The sequence below is a fragment of the Oncorhynchus mykiss genome, unplaced genomic scaffold (assembly GCF_013265735.2).
Source record: "Oncorhynchus mykiss isolate Arlee unplaced genomic scaffold, USDA_OmykA_1.1 un_scaffold_121, whole genome shotgun sequence".
NCBI lineage: Eukaryota > Metazoa > Chordata > Actinopteri > Salmoniformes > Salmonidae > Oncorhynchus > Oncorhynchus mykiss.
This window is the reverse complement of record NW_023493662.1, coordinates 1,250,887-1,271,221: the sequence shown is the minus strand read 5'-3', so window position 1 is coordinate 1,271,221 and position 20,335 is coordinate 1,250,887. Positions and strand designations below refer to the sequence as shown.

Sequence of the window (20,335 nt, the reverse complement as noted above, 5' to 3'; positions counted from 1 at the left end):
GGACCTGAGCCCTAGGACCCTGCCCCAGGACTACCTGACATGACTCCTTGCTGTCCCCAGTCCACCTGGCCATGCTGCTGCTCCAGTTTCAACTGACCTGAGCCCTAGGACCATGTCCCAGGACTACCTGACATGACTCCTTGCTGTCCCCAGTCCACCTGGCCATGCTGCTGCTCCAGTTTCAACTGTTCTGCCTTACTATTATTCGACCATACTGGTCATTTATGAACATTTGAACATCTTGGCCATGTTCTGTTATAATCTCCACCCGGCACAGCCAGAAGAGGACTGGCCACCCCACATAGCCTGGTTCCTCTCTAGGTTTCTTCATAGGTTTTGGCCTTTCTAGGGAGTTTTTCCTAGCCACCGTGCTTCTACACCTGCATTGCTTGCTGTTTGGGGTTTTAGGCTGGGTTTCTGTACAGCACTTTGAGATATCAGCTGATGTACGAAGGGCTATATAAATACATTTGATTTGATTTGATTAGATCCAGAGACCTTTCGTTTACTGTCCCAACGCTCTAGGCTACCTGCTAACCTATCTGACAGATAGCTAGAGGCTAAGGCTGGATGCTAGACCTGAACTGGCTGTGGTAGCTACTAGCTAGATAGTTTATTCACCTCATTCGAGAAGGGATGAAACATTAGCTAACGTTAAATGTCAGTTTCACTACTAGCTCAACAGTGGGAATAAACACTAGTGTAGTTTTTTTTCTGTTGAGTCAATCAGTTACCTTGCCAGCTACATCAGTCAACTCAACAGTAGCTGGTTTCTGAACTGCTTGCTTATACAGGAAAGTATGACTTTTTCTTGTGAGACTTTTGAATGTTGGTCAAAAGGGTAATAAAAGTATTATTGGAGTCATTTTTATTTTTGTACAGTGTCCTTCGCGACCATCTGCCGAATACCTGCCCTCGCTGTCATTAACAGAACTGTGGGAAAACAATGCCTGACAGGCGGGGGCAGGGGACACTGTCTATTGGTTGCTCCCGCTTCCCGATGACACAGCAGGTAGGAGGCTGGGGTAACATCATGTTCTAGCTAACCAGCTAGCTTGCTAGTTAGCTAAAGTTTTTGTTAGCTTGCTAGTTAGCTAATATTTTTGTTAGCTTGCTAGTTAGCTAAACTTTTTGTTAGCTTGCTAGTAAGCAAGCACATGGTGTCACCCCTGCCTCCCTACTGCTGTGCACCGGAGAAAACCGTGCCCAACAGGCGGGGATGAAGGACACTGTCTATCAATTAAATGTGTGAAATGCATTCATTCGGTATCTGGTGTTCACCTGGGACTCTCCTTCTTACTGGTATGTTAACACATTTTGCTGGTCAAAACTCCATCCAACCAAAACAGGCTGAAATGTCAGACAGCTGTTACACTAAAGGGGCATTATCATTTTTGCAATTTTACAGTATTATTCCAACATCATAGTGTGAAAATATATATCAAAATGCAACAAAATCACATTTCCCTGTGTCATGGCCGTCGTTAAAGGAAGACAAAGGTGCAGCGTGGTGAGCATACATTTCCCTTTTTATTTCAGTAAATGTCACCAACAAAACAACAAACTAAAAACCAATCATGAAGCTTACAGGGCAAAGTCCCACTAACAAAAGTCAACTTCCCACAATGACACAAGGGAAAAAGGCTGCCTAAGTATGACTCCCAATCAGAGACAAAGATGGACAGCTGTCCCTGATTGAGAACCATTCCAGGCCAAAACATAGAAATACCCAAACCTAGAAAAAAGAACATAGAATGCCCATCCAAATCACACCCTGACCAAACCAAAATGAGAAATAAAGGCTCTCTAAGGTCAGGGCGAATAGTACCCCCCCCCCCCCCCCCACGGGTCGGACTCTGGCCGCAAAACCTGAACCTATGGGGGAGGGTCTGGGTGGGCATCTATCCGCGGAGGCAGCTCTGGTGCGGGTCTTAGACCTCGCTCCACCTCTGACTCGGCCCCCTTTGGTGTCACCTCTGGTGCGGGGACCCTCGTTGCGGGCTCCGGACTGGGGACCGTCTCCGGAGGCTCCGGACTGGGGACCGTCTCCGGAGGCTCCGGACTGGGGACCGTCTCCGGAGGCTCCGGACTGGGGACCGTCTCCGGAGGCTCCGGACTGGGGACCGTCTCCGGAGGCTCCGGACTGGGGACCGTCTCCGGAGGCTCCGGACTGGGGACCGTCTCCGGAGGCTCCGGACTGGGGACCGTCTCCGGAGGCTCCGGACTGGGGACCGTCTCCGGAGGCTCCGAACTGGGGACCGTCTCGTTAAAGGAAGACAAAGGTGCAGCGTGGTGAGCGTACATTTTCCTTTTTATTTCAGTAAATGTCACCAACAAAACAACAAACTAAAAACCAACCGTGAAGTTTACAGGGCAAAGCGCGACTAACAAATCACACCCTGACCAAACCAAAATGAGACATAAAAAGGCTCTAAGGTCAGGGCGTGACAACCTGGGCCTTAAAACATTCTGCACTTGAAATTGGGGCAAATGCTTATTAAATTAGAAAAAATGTATACTGTATTAAAATGGGGGGAAATTACATTATTACATTATGAGATTACAGTAGTTTTTGGTTATTACATTATAATTTGCAGTATGCCTGTCGGACCCTTCACTCCTAGTGCCACTGACAAGGGGCCAATGTGTCACTAGAGGCAGGACTGATAAAACACTAATGACTGTCTCATGCTGAAAGTCCAAGTCAATATCATGCATTTACTGCTAAAGTTACTCCATATACTTTGACTACTCTAGTCATTCCATAAATGTTGTTGGGTATTGTACCTTGACCAATCAAATTCATAAATGTTGTTGGGTATTGTACCTTGACCAATCAAATTCATAAATGTTGTTGGGTATTGTACCTTGACCAATCAAATTCATAAATGTTGTTGGGTATTGAACAATCAAATTCTTCCATGTATTAAAACAACAGTTTGGTGTGTTATTAACTGATCAATCAAATCATTCTGTACATTTCACCTTTTTTATTTACAATATAACCTCTGTCAGATCCATCATCCCTTCTGTTTATTCAGATAATACCTCCCGCTGACCAGCCAATCACCGGCCATCCCTTTGATCAAAAAATAGTGATGAATACCAAGTGCTGTACAGGACTTACAACACATTGAGATGGTACTGAAGCTTTGTGATGTGAAGATGTGGCTGTTACTGCAGTGGCCTGGTGGACTGACAGAGTTGGTGGGATGAGATGGTACTGAAGCTACGCGACGTGAAGATATGGCTGTTACTGCAGTGGCCTGGTGGACTGACAGAGTTGGTGGGATGAGATGGTACTGAAGCTACGTGACGTGAAGATATGGCTGTTACTGGTGTGGCCTGGTGGACTGACAGAGTTGGTGGGATGAGATGGAGGAGTCTGGAGGTCAAAACAGGATGAACAAACAAAACAAGAAAAACATCAGAAATACTGATTTATTACCAACTGTTAATAAACTCTAAAATATATGTCTGGAAACTTCAGGCAGTTTGTTAATAAAAAACATAATTTCCAACAGGTATAACTGGGTTCTCTGGATTAGACTGAATAAAAGTATGGTTGACACCAATGTAATGGGTTAAGAAGTTGTGATCCTTGTTGGCAGTGGAAGGTGGAACACGCAATCACCCCAATCAGAACACCTACAGAACATTCTGCTGTTTGTAAATCAACTTCCTCTAGATCTGGAAGCTGGAACACACAATCACCCCAATCAGAACACCTACAGAACATTCTGCTGTTTGTAAATCAACTTCCTCTAGATCTGGAAGGTGGAACACACAATCACCCCAATCAGAACACCTACAGAACATTCTGCTGTTTGTAAATCAACTTCCTCTAGATCTGGAAGCTGGAACACACAATCACCCCAATCAGAACACCTACAGAACATTCTGCTGTTTGTAAATCAACTTCCTCTAGATCTGGAAGCTGGAACACACAATCACCCCAATCAGAACACCTACAGAACATTCTGCTGTTTGTAAATCAACTTCCTCTAGATCTGGAAGCTGGAACACACAATCACCCCAATCAGAACACCTACAGAACATTCTGCTGTTTGTAAATCAACTTCCTCTAGATCTGGAAGCTGGAACACACAATCACCCCAATCAGAACACCTACAGAACATTCTGCTGTTTGTAAATCAACTTCCTCTAGATGTAGGATATGTGTTCAGTGTAACAGAGATAATATCACGTTGACATCACTGGAGAAGAATCTGAACTTACCTGATCTGTTGCTCCGCCTGGCTCCTCCCACAAGGAGGTGGAGCAACATGGGAGATAATGAAGATGAATTTGTTGATATTTTATTACATTTTATGTTTTTGTAGGTTTTTATTAGATTTTATATAGATATATGTTTTATTTATTTGGACCCTCCACCACCCGCCCTTTCCATGAAGGACAACTTTTTCAAATGAATTAAATTTATCAAAGAAAATCCATGTTCAAATCATTTCAGAAAATGTTTCAGAAACTGTTTTTGAAAAAAAAAGGTTTAGTCGTGTCATAAATTTGGGACAGTACTCCTGTTTATTTCTCCATGTTCCCCCAGCTAGAGGTGGCAGGTGCCGGTGGAAATCATTCCAAACATGTAAGGAATCCATCGTCAATGCAATTAGGTTAATAAATACCATCACAGGATTTCTGATTACCTCTGACAATGAAACCGCAACTAAAGCAGTGATGTCAAAATGATTAGTTATCCAAATAAGTTTTTCCTGATTTCCAAAGATTATATCAGTGAGAGCAATACCGAAATCTAGGTTCTTCGATACCTTATTATCTAATGTACTATATGGGACATGATTTAAATGTTTTCCTTTAATTACAATATCAGATACGTTAAGTTTGCCTTCCTTAATAGCAGTGTCAATATCTGTATTGTTAATTCTGAGCTCAGTTTTAATATAGAAGTTCTTCCTATCCATTCTAGAAATATAACACCTTGAAATTATATAAATGGGGTCTGTTACACTTTTTATTTGTTCCTGATTTTCCCAGAAATAGATGATTACGTTGAAATAATCATACAAACTATTGATGTAAATCACATAGTTACTTTCTTCAATTTTGTTATCTTGTTTCAGGAGAATAATTTTTTTAAATACAGTATTTTCATTAAAAGCACCAATAAAGTCTAATTTGCGTTTACAATTAACTTTCGAAAAAACCTTGGAAAAATGTATTTTAGCAATATTAATTGTTATTTGTTTATTTTGTAAACCGTACTTCATAATCATATTGATACATTTTTTATTGCCGTTTTCCTCAACATTTACTTTAAAGCCAAAATGTTCCTTTTCATCTTCATTGTCCTGAAAAAAATGAATAAAAAGACCAGAATTAGTTTAGTTTAGTTCGTTTAGTTTACTAATTTGACCATTTTAAAAAACAAGCACACATAAAACTTGAAAAAGCCATACATGCACATTAATAAAATCATTGAGGGTAACACACAATACAGTCTGGGACTTATTTCCATTATTAGATCATGGAGGATAATACACAAAGTCTGGGACTTAATTCCATTATTAGATCATGGAGGATAACACACAATGTCTGGGACTTATTTCCATTATTAGATCATGGAGGATAACACACAATACAGTCTGGGACTTATTTCCATTATTAGATCATGGAGGATAACACAAAGTCTGGGACTTATTTCCATTATTAGATCATGGAGGATAACACACAAAGTCTGGGACTTATTTCCATTATTAGATCATGGAGGATAACACACAAAGTCTTGGACTTATTTCCATTATGAGATCATGGAGGATAACACAGAAAGTCTGGGACTTATTTCCATTGTGGACAAGAGAGCTTCCCCTTCATTGTTAGATATAACTGCATGGTCTAGAATCACAAGCATTTTGCTACACTCGCATTAACATCTGCTAACCATGTGTATGTGACAAGTAAAATTGGATTTGATTTTAAATTTAGATAAGCCCACAAACCAGGACGTACTAGCATAGTCAAAACGGCATTGAATGAGGGCAGTAGCTTTCATGGAGTCCTTATCAAGTAGCTTGGACTTTCTAGCCAAAAACTTAGTCCTGGCATTAACCTTCTCTCACACCTCACACCTCCCAAGATTCCATCAAGGATACATCCCAAGTAGCTAACAGAGGTTTTAGTAGTCAGCACCTCACCCCCTAACTCCACTCTGATTTCAGACGACCTACACAATTTATGTTTGGGATCCAAAAATAATTGCCTCAGTGCAGAGATAGCTTATTATCTCCAAGCCATTTGCTAATGTTAGTCAGCTCTGTGCTAAGTATTTCTCTCCAACATAGTTTTACTTTTGTGAGACACCAGACGTGTAGAGTCATCTGCATAAAGAATAATACGTCAAGAACAAGCATCTCATATCGTTAATATTCAATAAAAACAAGAGGCCCAATTAATTTACCTGAAATTGATTTAACTTTGTTTCTACATTAAACATGAAGAGGAAGTGAGTGACATGATTTTTCAATCTTCCCATGCAGTCACAAGACGACAAACACAAGCAATATCTTTAACAGCACCATTTCTAGAAAGACTGCAGAAAACAGTGTTTATGATATTTTGATAACCTATATTCTAATTACTACTATAATTAGAATATAAACGTTACCTCCTCAGTTAAATTTTATTTAAAAAATGCTCAAAATTAGTTAATCAATTAGTTAATCTTACCCCCATGTTTTACTCCACCTCCGCAAATGTTACAAATACTCACTTGATGGTTCACTTTGGGTTTTGGGTTTTTATCAGCTTGATCAGGTGATCAAACAGGATGTGGGGGTGGTGTGTGGATGCGTGTTTCTTCCTGCCTGTTCAGTCTCCTGATAGAGCAAACTTTATTTAAAATCACAATATACTTCACATAATAGATCAGGCATTAAAATAACACAATTGTAATCTTCAGGATCTTTCCCCGCTCTTCAAAATATAACATAGTAGACAGACAGACAAACCCACCAATTTGAAGGGACTTTGGAAGAAGGTGAGGACCAAAGCGCAGCGTAGTACGTGTTCGTCATGTTTAATCGAAACACTAAAAGGCAAAACAACAAAGAGAAAACAGCTCCGTCAGGTGCAACACACACTGAACAGAAATTAACTACCCACAAAACCCAACGATAGACAGCTGTCCCTGATTGAGAACCAAAAAACGGAGAAATACAAAAGCATAGAAAAAGGAACATAAAATGCCCACCCTAGTCACACACTGGCCTAACCAAAATAGAGAATAAAAGTCTCTCTGTGGCCAGGGCGTGACAGGAACAGTGACAGGAAATGAGCATTGCATCTTTATGCTATTTCCGAGGCTACATTTTTGCATAAAGTACCCTTCAGAAACGATGCACACCTCTTGACTTTTTCCACATTTAGTTGTTTTACAGCCTAAATTTTTAATTGATTAAATTGAAATATTTTTTTAGGCCTGGCTTGCAGTCGGCATTCCATAGGTGTTCAATGTGGTTGAGGTCAGGGCTCTGTGTAGGACAGTCAAGTTCTTCCACACCGATCTCAACAAAACATTTCTGAATGGACCTGGCTTTGTGCACGGGGAATTGTCATGCTGAAACAGGAAAAGGGCCTTTCTCTGTTGTCACAAAGTTGGAAGCAATTTAGTTGGAAGAATTATCTAGAATGTCATTGAAATCAAGACAAAGGAGATGATTGTGGACTACAGGAAAAAGAGGCCGAGCACGCCCCTTATTCTCATCGATGGGGTTTGCAGTGGAGCAGGTTGCGAGCTTCAAGTTCCTTGGCTTCCACATCACCAACAAACTAACATGGTCCAAGCACACCAAGACAGTCGTGAAGAGGGCACGACAAAACCTATTCCCCCTCAGGACACTGAAAGGATTTGGCATGGGTCCTCAGATCCTCAAAATTATACAGCTGCACCATCGAGAGTATGGTTTCATCTCTGCCTGGTACAGCAACTGCTCGGCCTCCGACCGCAAAGGCACTACAGAGGGTAGTGCGAACGTCCCAGTACATAACTGGGGCCAAGCTTCCTGCCATCCAGGACCTCTATACCAGGCGGTGTCAGAGGAAGGCCCTAAAAATGTTCAAAGACTCCAGCCACCCTAGTCATAGACTGTTCTCTCTGCTACCGCACAGAAAGCGGTACCGGAGCGCCAAGTCTAGGTCCAAGAGGCTTCTAAACAGCTTCTACCTCCAAGCCATAAGAATCCTGAACATCAAATGGCTACCCAGAATATTTTCATTGCCCCCCTCTCCCCCTCTTTTACACCGCTGCTACTCTCTGTTGTCTATATTGCATAGTCACATTAATAACTCTACCTACATGTACAGTACATACTAAATCAACTAACCGTGCCCCCGCACATTGACTCTGTACCGGTACCCCCCTGTACCGGTATCCTCTGTATATAGTCTCACATTGACTCTGTACCGGTACCCCCCTGTACCGGTATCCTCTGTATATAGTCTCACATTGACCCTGTACCGGTACCCCCCTGTACCGGTATCCTCTGTATATAGTCTCACATTGACTCTGTACCGGTACCCCCCTGTACCGGTATCCTCTGTATATAGTCTCACATTGACTCTGTACCGGTACCCCCCTGTACCGGTACCCCCCTGTACCGGTATCCTCTGTATATAGTCTCACATTGACTCTGTACCGGTACCCCCCTGTACCGGTATCCTCTGTATATAGTCTCACATTGACTCTGTACCGGTACCCCCCTGTACCGGTATCCTCTGTATATAGTCTCACATTGACCCTGTACCGGTACCCCCCTGTACCGGTATCCTCTGTATATAGTCTCACATTGACTCTGTACCGGTACCCCCCTGTACCGGTATCCTCTGTATATAGTCTCACATTGACTCTGTACCGGTACCCCCCTGTACCGGTATCCTCTGTATATAGTCTCACATTGACTCTGTACCGGTACCCCCCTGTACCGGTACCCCCCTGTACCGGTATCCTCTGTATATAGCCTCACATTGACTCTGTACCGGTACCCCCCTGTACCGGTATCCTCTGTATATAGTCTCACATTGACTCTGTACCGGTACCCCCCTGTACCGGTATCCTCTGTCTATAGTCTCACATTGACTCTGTACCGGTACCCCCCTGTACCGTAATACTCTGTATATAGCCTCCACATTGACTCTGTACCGTAATACCCTGTATATAGTCTCACATTGACTCTGTACCGTAATACCCTGTATATAGCCTCCACATTGACTCTGTACCGTAATACCCTGTATATAGTCTCACTATTGTTATTTTACTGTTGCCCTTTAATTACTTGTTACTTTTATTTCTTATACTTATCCGTATTTTTTTAAATGCATTATTGGTTAGGGGCTAGTAAGTCAGCATTTCACTGTAAGGTATTGTATTCAATGCAAGTGACTAAGAAAATTTGATTTGATTTGATGTGTATACTGTAGCATTAAGATGACCCTTCACTAGAACTAAGGGGCCCGAACCATGAAAAAACAGCCCCAGAACAATATTCCTCCTCCACCAAACTTTACAGTTTGCACTATGTATTGGGGCAGGTAGTGTTCTCCTGGCATCCTCCAAAACCAGATTGTACGTGGTTCATCACTCCAGAGAACCCGTTTCCACTGCTCCAGAGTCCAATGGCGGCGAGCTTTACACCACTCCAGCCGACTCTTGGCATTGCTCATAGCTTGTGTGCGGCTGCTCAGCCATTGAAGCCCATTTCAAGAAGCTCCCGACAAACAGTTCTTGTGCTGACGCTGCTTCCAGAGACAGTTTGGAACTCGGTAGCGAGTGTTGCAAACCGAGGACAGACTCGCTGTGAGTTTATGTGGCATACCACTTAACGGCTGAGCCTTTATTGCTCCTAGACATTTCCTCTTCACAATAACAGCACTTACAGTTGACCGGGGCAGTGCTGTCACGCCCTGACCTTAGAGAGCCTTTTTATGTCTCTATTTGGTTTGATCAGGGTGTGATTTGGGTGGGCATTCTATGTTATTTATTTCCAGGTTTTTTATTTCTTAGTTTCTGGCCGAATGTGGTTCCCAATCAGAGGGAGCTGTCTATCGTTGTCTCTGATTGGGGATCATACTTAGGCAGCCCTTTTCCTTCCTTCTGTGTGGGATCTGGTTCTTTGTTTGTGTGCAGGTAGTTTTCACAACAAAGCTGGTCAGACTTCGTCTTCTTTGTCTTCTTCGTCTTCTTCGTCACAACGAAGCTGTTCGGTCGTTGTTTTCTTTCTTGTTTTTTCTAAAGTTTCACTTCGTTAATAAATGATGTGGAACTCAAAGAACGCTGCGCCTCGGTCTCATCCTTCTGATGACAGCCGTTACAAGTTCTAGCTGGGCAGACATTTTACGAACGAAAGGTGGCATCCTATGACAGCAATACGTTGAAAGTCACTGTGCTCTTCAGTAAGGCCGTTGTACTGCCAGTGTTTGGAGATTGCATGACTAGGTGCTCGGTGTTATACACGTCAGCAACGGGTGTGGCTGAAATAGTCAAATCCACTCAATTGAAGGGGTGTCCACATACTGTTGTATATATAGTGTATCTGCAAGGTCCCTCAGTGGAATTCAAACACAGATTCAACCACAAAGACCAGGGAGGTTTTCCAATGCCTCAACTGCTCAGCCTTAGATCGCTGCTCCCGAGTGGCGCAGGGGTCTAAGGCACTGCATCTCAGTGCAAGAGGTGTCACTACAGTCCCTGGTTTGAATCCAGGCTGTATCACATCTGGCCGTCATCGTAAATAAGAATTTGTTCTTAACTGACCTGCCTAGTTAAATAAAGGTTAAAACACGTAATGGCTGTGAGTTTAATGGCTGTGAGTTTAATGGCTGTGAGTTTAATGGCTGTGAGTTTAATGGCTGTGAGTTTAATAGCTGTGAGTTTAATGGCTGTGAGTTTAATGGCTGTGAGTTTAATAGCTGTGAGTTTAATGGCTGTGGGTTTAATGGCTGTGAGTTTAATGGCTGTGAGTTTAATGGCTGTGAGTTTAATGGCTGTGGGTTTAATGGCTGTGGGTTTATGGCTGTGGGTTTAATGGCTGTGGGTTTAATGGCTGTGAGTTTAATGGCTGTGAGTTTAATGGCTGTGAGTTTAATGGCTGTGGGTTTAATGGCTGTGAGTTTAATGGCTGTGAGTTTAATGGCTGTGGGTTTAATGGCTGTGAGTTTAATGGCTGTGAGTTTAATGGCTGTGGGTTTAATGGCTGTGGGTTTAATGGCTGTGAGTTTAATGGCTGTGGGTTTAATGGCTGTGGGTTTAATGGCTGTGAGTTTAATGGCTGTGGAGAAAACGATCAATAACAATGTATTTACTCCACAATCAGGGCTGTTATGGTGACCATATTACCACCACACCATCACGAGTCATGACTGCAGTTAAACTCCACATGTAACTAGGCTTCACCATGGTCTGATGCTGCTGATGGTCATTAGTAGCCTACCAAACTGCCTGGTACTCAGCACTCTATTATCACTGACATCAATGCAAACGGGATAGAAAATCCGAGGAGTATTTCTGTCTGGCTCCCCACTGGGCACCTCTGTTCAGTCAAGTGAAATCTAGAGATTTGGGCCTTAATGAGTTTATTTTCAATTGACTGATTTCCTTATATGAACTGCAACTCAGTAAAACCTTTGAAATTGTTGCCTGTTGCGTTTGTTTTTGTCCAGTACACATTGTAAAGACCCCAGTAAGAGTAGATATCACCATTGGTATCGGATAAAGGATCCTAATCATTCAAATTAAATATGATTGAAAGAACCAGAATTTTCATCAGGATATTTTCTACTGTTTTGTACTACTTAAAGGAATTCTAAATTCCTCGGTATTATTTCCCAATCAGAATTAATTACTCTGTCAATGCATTTGAAGGGCTTGTAAGTCCCTATATTTTATAAGAATAGACAGAGCCCCGGTCTTAAAAGTCAGGTAACAGCGTTTAATTCAAGAGAGTACTGGTACATACACATTTTTCCACAGGTTATAAACTGAAAATGACGTCAGCGTTTTCTAAATGTTCTATCTCTTCATGACACCGGTAGAGAGGCCCTATAGTTCTCGAGCCTTCCCTCCTCGCCTGAAGCCAAGGTCAGTCCTTGTAAATCAGCATTCTAGACAGTCTGGAGATAGTCCATCCCTGCCATCTGGAGATAGTTAATTCATTTGTACAAAGGAACAGACCGTCATTGTTACTAAACTCCTGACTATATTATATACAATTGGGAATGGGAGCAAGAGAGAAAATTCATATATGTACAGTACATAATAGCATTTGGACTAGTCAGTCCTGATTGAAATGTATACATAATTAGTCATCATTGATAAAAAATTCCCTTAACACAGTTGAAGATGGAAGTTATCCTCTACAGGACCGCCCCCCTCCCCATTGGACTATTGAGCTAACGTAGGCTAATGAGATTAGCATGAGGTTGTAAGTAACAAGAACATTTCCCAGGACATAGACATGTCTGATATGGCCTGAAAGCTTAATTTCTTGTTAATATAACTGAACTGCACTGTCCAATTTACAGTAGCTATTACAGTGAAAGAATACCATGCCATTGTTTAAGGAGAGTGCACAGTTATGAACTTGAAAATGTATTATTAAACCAATTTGGCACATTTGTCTTGATACAACATTTTGAACAGAAATGCAATGGTTAATTGGATCAGTGTAAAATGTTGCACATACACTGCTGCCATCAAGTGGCCAACATCTAAATTGCGCCTATACTGGAATAGTACATTATGGCCTTTCTCTTGCATGTCAAATATTTGTTTTCCTTTGTATGATATTTTACCAGATCTAATGTGTTATATTTTCCTACATTAAGTTCCACAAACTTTAAATTGTTTCTTTTCAAATGGTATCAATAATATACATATCCTTGCTTCAGGTCCTGAGCTACAAGAAGTTAAATTTGGGTTTGTTATTTTAGGCCGAAAATTGAAAAAAAGGGTCTGATCCTTAAGGGCTTACTGCTACATTAGCCAATAGGATATCTCTGAGATCTATGCTCTCACTTCTTTATTCTCCAATGGATTATAAGACATTTGAAATTATTAATATGTTACCAATTACATTTACTTATGATACCTAAGTATATTTAAAAACAAATACTTTTACTTTTAGACTTTTACTCAAATAGTATTTTACTGGGTGACTTTCACTTTTACTTGAGTCATTGTCTTATAAGGTATCTTTACTTTTACATAAGTATGACAATTGGGTACTTTTCCTACCGCTGTCTTTAATTTTTAAAAACATTGTGAACACTCAAAGGACTGCACACATAGGTGTGGTATATAGGTGCCCCTATTGAAATCAAATCAGACATCAACAGCATCATCCTGGAAACCCTAGACCCACTCCAATTCACATACTGCCCCAACAGATCCACAGATGACGCAATCCCAATGGCACTCTACACTGCCCTTTCCCACCTGGACAACAGGATCAGTTACATGAGAATGCTGAATGCTGTTCATTGATTACAGCTCAGCGTTCAACACCATAGTGCTCACAAAGCTCATCACTAAGCTAAGGAGCCTGGGACTAAACACCTCCCTCTGCAACTGGATCATGGACTTCCTGATGGGCCGCAATGGTGGAAAAAAATCATATTTAGATTAGACCTGATATGTTGAATTAACCTTAGAGAATTGTCTTGTTATGTGCTCGTATCTATTTTTTAATTTCATATTTTCATTTTTTTTTATTTTATAATAATATATATTTTTTTATTAACACTTTTTTGGTTAGTACATGGTTCCATATGTGTTATTTTTGATGTCTTCACTATTATTCTACAAAGTAGAAAATAGTCCTTATAAAGTAAACTCCTGGAATGACTAGGGTGTGTCCAATCTGTTGACTGGTACTGTATGAACACTAGTATTCTAGTACTCAGTCAGCAATGTCTGGTTGATCCATTTGATATGTCATGAGCACGTACTACTGTAGTTAGGATACGGTACTAGTATTGACTGGGTCAGGGGTATCTATGATTGGACCAGTCAGAAATATCAGAGTTATTGGTATGATATACTGGAGTGTATGTGTGTTTGTCCCAGGAGAATCTGCGGCCCCAGTTCGAAGCCAAGTACTCCCGAGTAGAGAGAGTAAACCCTATCTCTGGCAAGCCAGAGCCTTTCCAGCCCTTCACTGACAAACTCAGCAGACTCATGGTCTCTGTGTCTGGCATCTTCTTTTGTGATAGTTGGAACTATGTCTATCACAGTATAAAGAATACTATTTACATACATCTTGTCAGTTCCCTGTTCTGCCCTGCGTGGTATTACAGTGAGCCCGTATATACGAAAGTTGCATTTGCCATTTATTACTTAACTAATAAAAAATACATAGTATAAAATCGGTGACTCATTGTTATATTTATCCTGATACCAGATTTGAATTTACGCAACTCTAACAAACGTATGGTTGCATAACAGCACATTGTGTAACATTACCACGGTTTTATGTTGAAAAATTGCGGAGCCAAGGACAACATACGTTCCTAGATGAAGGTCAGGCAAGAGAGAACAATAAGGGTGATCAGAAATACAGATAACCCGCGATGGACCAAACCAAAATAAACAACACTTTTACAATCAAGTGTATTTACCATATAGATATGAAAAAGTGTTTGTTCACCAAAACATAACATTATCTATGCAGCTGTAATTAAATAAAAAAACACTGAATTATTATTATTATTATTATCAAACCATTAATATCCCCTCTTGACCTTTGAACTGGTCCTTGGGTGCAACTTGGTGCAGTAATCTAGTGGAACAACATCACACTGCTACACATACATCATGAGAACAATGCAGTTTAAAGACATTCACCTTTGGATAAGAGTGTGGTGATGACAGTAATGCTGGAGGAGGTGCTGGGTAAACCCCAGGATGTAGAACACAGTTATCTATTTGCTGTGGTGATGACAGTAATACTGGAGGAGGTGCTGGGTAAACCCCAGGATGTAGAACACAGTTATCTACCTGCTGTGGTGATGACAGTAATACCCAGTATGTAGAACACAGTTATCTATTTGCTGTGGTGATGACAGTAATACCCAGTATGTAGAACACAGTTATCTAGCTGCTGAGGTGATGACAGTAATACCCAGTATGTAGAACACAGTTATCTATTTGCTGTGGTGATGACAGTAATACTGGAGGAGGTGCTGGGTAAACCCCAGGATGTAGAACACAGTTATCTATCTGCTGTGGTGATGACAGTAATACCCAGGATGTAGAACACAGTTATCTATTTGCTGTGGTGATGACAGTAATACTGGACGAGGTGATGGGTAAACCCCAGGATGTAGAACACAGTTATCTATTTGCTGTGGTGATGACAGTAATACTGGACGAGGTGATGGGTAAACCCCAGGATGTAGAACACAGTTATCTATCTGCTGTGGTGATGACAGTAATACCCAGTATGTAGAACACAGTTATCTATCTGCTGTGGTGATGACCGTAATACTGGAGGAGGTGATGGGTAAACCCCAGGATGTAGAATACATATGGTTTATGGTGTCAATCAGTTTCTAACATGGTTGATGGAGACCCACCTTTCCCACGGTCCTATCAATGAAATGTCCTGTTTTATGTAGAAGCCCCATCTGACTTCAGATTGGTTCATAGGATCATACTGAAGTAACCTGGAAACACATGAGTTGATATCATTCTCCTCACTCCTCTAGAGGAGGGCTGGATGGAGGACAACTTCAACCTGAAAACAAACACACATTGTCCACATACCCTCTCGGGTTGTACAACCCATTTAACACAACAGTTGTGTCAAATGCTTTTTATATCAGTGGTACAACCTGAGTGAGTAGAGGAACATTAAGGGAAAAAAGACACTTTTCAGGCTGTAATTTCAGTAATCTGGAGATGTATGAAGTCATATTGGTTGGTGGTGACATATGACTTACTACTCTTTTAGTTCCTGGAGGAGCATAGGACCTCAACAGCCTCCTAGAGGAGCATAGGACCTCAACAACCTCCTAGAGGAGCATAGGACCTCAACAACCTCCTGGAGGAGCATAGGACCTCAACAACCTCCTAGAGGAGCATAAGACCTCAACAACCTCCTAGAGGAGCATAGGACCTCAACAACCTCCTAGAGGAGCATAGGACCTCAACAACCTCCTGGAGGAGCATAGGACCTCAACAACCTCCTAGAGGAGCATAAGACCTCAACAACCTCCTGGAGGAGCATAGGACCTCAACAACCTCCTAGAGGAGCATAAGACCTCAAAAACCTCCTAGAGGAGCATAAGACCTCAACAACCTCCTGGAGGAGCATAGGACCTCAACAACCTCCTAGAGGAGCATAGGACCTCAACAGCCTCCTGGAGGAGCATAGGACCTCAACAACCTCCTGGAGGAGCATAGGACCTCAACAGCCTCCTGGAGGAGCATAGGACCTCAACAACCTCCTAGAGGGGCATAGGACCTCAACAGCCTCCTGGAGGAGCATAGGACCTCAACAACCTCCTGGAGGAGCATAGGACCTCAACAGCCTCCTGGAGGAGCATAGGGCCTCAACAGCCTCCTAGAGGAGCATAGGACCTCAACAGCCTCCTAGAGGAGCATAGGACCTCAACAGCCTCCTAGAGGAGCATAGGGTCTCAACATCCTCCTAGAGGAGCATAGGACCTCAACAACCTCCTAGAGGAGCATAGGACCTCAACAGCCTCCTAGAGAGCTGTTGACAGCACTTACAATGCAATGGTTCATTGGATCAGTCTAAAATGTTGCACATACACTGATGCCATCAAGTGGCCAACATCTAAATTGCGCCTATACTGGAATAGTACATTATGGCCTTTCTCTTGCATGTCAAATATTTGTTTTCCTTTGTATGATATTTTACCAGATCTAATGTGTTATATTTTCCTACATTAAGTTCCACAAACTTTAAATTGTTTCTTTTCAAATGGTATCAATAATATACATATCCTTGCTTCAGGTCCTGAGCTACAAGAAGTTAAATTTGGGTTTGTTATTTTAGGCCGAAAATTGAAAAAAGGGTCTGATCCTTAAGGGCTTACTGCTACATTAGCCAATAGGATATCTCTGAGATCTACGCTCTCACTTCTTTATTCTCCAATGGATTATAAGACATTTGAAATTATTAATATGTTACCAATTACATTTACTTATGATACCTAAGTATATTTAAAAACAAATACTTTTACTTTTAGACTTTTACTCAAATAGTATTTTACTGGGTGACTTTCACTTTTACTTGAGTCATTGTCTTATAAGGTATCTTTACTTTTACATAAGTATGACAATTGGGTACTTTTCCTACCGCTGTCTTTAATTTTTAAAAACATTGTGAACACTCAAAGGACTGCACACATAGGTGTGGTATATAGGTGCCCCTATTGAAATCAAATCAGACATCAACAGCATCATCCTGGAAACCCTAGACCCACTCCAATTCACATACTGCCCCAACAGATCCACAGATGACGCAATCCCAATGGCACTCTACACTGCCCTTTCCCACCTGGACAACAGGATCAGTTACATGAGAATGCTGAATGCTGTTCATTGATTACAGCTCAGCGTTCAACACCATAGTGCTCACAAAGCTCATCACTAAGCTAAGGAGCCTGGGACTAAACACCTCCCTCTGCAACTGGATCATGGACTTCCTGATGGGCCGCAATGGTGGAAAAAATCATATTTAGATTAGACCTGATATGTTAAATTAACCTTAGAGAATTGTCTTGTTATGTGCTTGTATTTCTTCACTGATTCAGGCGTGTCTTTGTGTGACTTAGTCACAAGGCCGCACAGCTAAGAGCCGTTTGGGTTACGACCGTGTGACACATCCCGTTTTCAGTTCTATCTGAAGGAAGTCATCTCTATAGAAACGGGCAGGAATAAACAGAGAAGAGTGTGAGCCTTCGTCAACGTCAGCAATCTGAACAGACAAGCTTTTCTATACTCTTTTTCTACACACTAACTGTCATATAGAGGAGAGGAAGTAGTTTCTAGAAAAGGATTCGGATCGGTTAACTACTCCATTGTTGTAAATCTTATAATTAATTGTTTGAAAGAATCTGCAGCCTAAGGGGTGCGTGCTCAGTCCCCTCCTGTACTCCCTGTTCACCCACAACTGCGTGGTCAGGCACGACTCCAACACCATCATTAAGTTTGGTGTTTGCAGTGTTTTGTACACTGCTGCTACAAACTGTGTATTACCTATGCAAAGTCACTTCCCCCCTACCTACATGTGCAAACTAACCTAACGAACCTAAACCCCTGCACATTGACTCCTACCATATCTGTTATTTTATCATGTTAAACTAACCTAACTAACCTAAACCCCTGCACGTTGACTCCTACCATATTTTATCATGTTAAACTAACCTAACTAACCTAAACCCCTGCACATTGACTCCTACCATATCTGTTATTTTATCATGTTAAACTAACCTAACTAACCTAAACCCCTGCACATTGACTCCTACCATATTTTATCATGTTAAACTAACCTAACTAACCTAAACCCCTGCACATTGACTCCTACCATATTTTATCATGTTAAACTAACCTAACTAACCTAAACCCCTGCACATTGACTCCTACCATATTTTATCATGTTAAACTAACCTAACTAACCTAAACCCCTGCACATTGACTCTTACCATATCTGTTATTTTATCATGTTAAACTAACCTAACTAACCTAAACCCCTGCACATTGACTCCTACCATATTTTATCATGTTAAACTAACCTAACTAACCTAAACCCCTGCACATTGACTCCTACCATATCTGTTATTTTATCATGTTAAACTAACCTAACTAACCTAAACCCCTGCACATTGACTCCTACCATATTTTATCATGTTAAACTAACCTAACTAACCTAAACCCCTGCACGTTGACTCCTACCATATTTTATCATGTTAAACTAACCTAACTAACCTAAACCCCTGCACATTGACTCCTTGTCATGTATTGTCATGTTGTGTCTTGTTTCTGTCCTTTCCCTTCACCCTGTCTCCCTCTGCTGGTCGTATTAGGTTACCTTTTCTTCCCCTCTTTCCCCCAGCTGTTCCTTGTCTTCTCTAACTACCTCGTCACCCCTTTTCCCACCTGTTCCCTTTTTCCCTCTGATTAGGTCTCTATATCTCTCTCTGTTCCTGCTTCTGTCTTTGTCGGATTCTTGTTTGTGTTATTCATGCCTGAACCAGACTATCGTCGTGTTTGCTGCAACCTTGTCCTGTCCTGTCGGAATCTGCCTGTTCATCTAACCTTGTCCTGTCCTGTCGGAATCTGCCTGTCCATCTGAGCCTACGTGTGTTTCGTATTAAAGAAACTCTGTTTTGTTAACTCGCTTTTGGGTCCTCATTCACGCACCGTAACAGAAGAATCCGACCAAGAATGGACCCAGCGACTTCGGATCCTCTCCACTCAGCCGTCGAGATCCAGGGAGCGATGCTAGGCAGACACGAGCAGGAATTGTCTGCTGCTCGACATGCCGTTGAGACCCTGGCCACCCAAGTCTCCAACCTCACAGAACAGGTTCACCATCTCCGCCTCGATCCACCGGCCACTTCCAGGGCTTTCGAATCTCCGGAGCCCAGAATCAATAACCCGCCGTGTTACTCTGGGGAGCCCACTGAATGCCGCTCGTTCCTCACCCAGTGTGATATTGTGTTTTCTCTCCAGCCCAACACTTACTCCAGGAGCACTGCTCGTATCGCCTACGTCATATCTCTCCTTACTGGACGGGCTCGTGAGTGGGGCACGGCAATCTGGGAGGCAAGGGCTGAGTGTACTAACCAGTATCAGGACTTTAAGGAGGAGATGATACGGGTTTTTGATCGATCTGTTTTTGGGGAGGAGGCTTCCAGGGCCCTGTCTTCCCTATGTCAAGGTAATCGATCCATAACAGACTACTCTATTGAGTTTCGCACTCTTGCTGCCTCCAGTGGCTGGAACGAGCCGGCTTTGCTCGCTCGTTTTCTGGAGGGTCTCCGCGCAGAGGTAAAGGATGAGATTCTCTCCCGGGAGGTTCCTTCCAGCGTGGATTCCTTGATTGAACTCGCTATTCGCATTGAGCGACGGGTTGATCTTCGTCACCGAGCTCGTGGAAAGGAGCTCGCGTTCTCCGTTGCCCCCCTCTCCGCATCACTACCATCTTCCTCTGCCGGCTCGGGTGCTGAGCCTATGCAGCTGGGAGGTATCCGCATCTCGACTAAAGAGAGGGAACGGAGAATCACCAACCGCCTCTGTCTCTATTGCGGTTCCGCTGGTCATTTTGTCACTTCA

The 20,335-nt window shown here is 42.2% G+C and overlaps 1 protein-coding gene and 1 long non-coding RNA gene across 2 annotated transcripts in view; one reads left to right on the top strand and one right to left on the bottom strand.

The window, feature by feature from the left end:
• LOC118936624 (E3 ubiquitin/ISG15 ligase TRIM25-like) overlaps positions 1 to 20,335 on the top strand; it is a 109,910-nt gene that overhangs the window by 32,319 nt on the left and 57,256 nt on the right. The window lies entirely within an intron of this gene.
• On the bottom strand, positions 2,116 to 7,265 carry LOC118947096. The gene is made up of 6 exons (XR_005041753.1): positions 7,229 to 7,265; positions 6,991 to 7,066; positions 6,706 to 6,854; positions 4,240 to 5,330; positions 3,128 to 3,385; positions 2,116 to 2,262 (listed from the first exon to the last, which is right to left on the bottom strand). It is a non-coding gene; the product is annotated as an uncharacterized LOC118947096 (long non-coding RNA).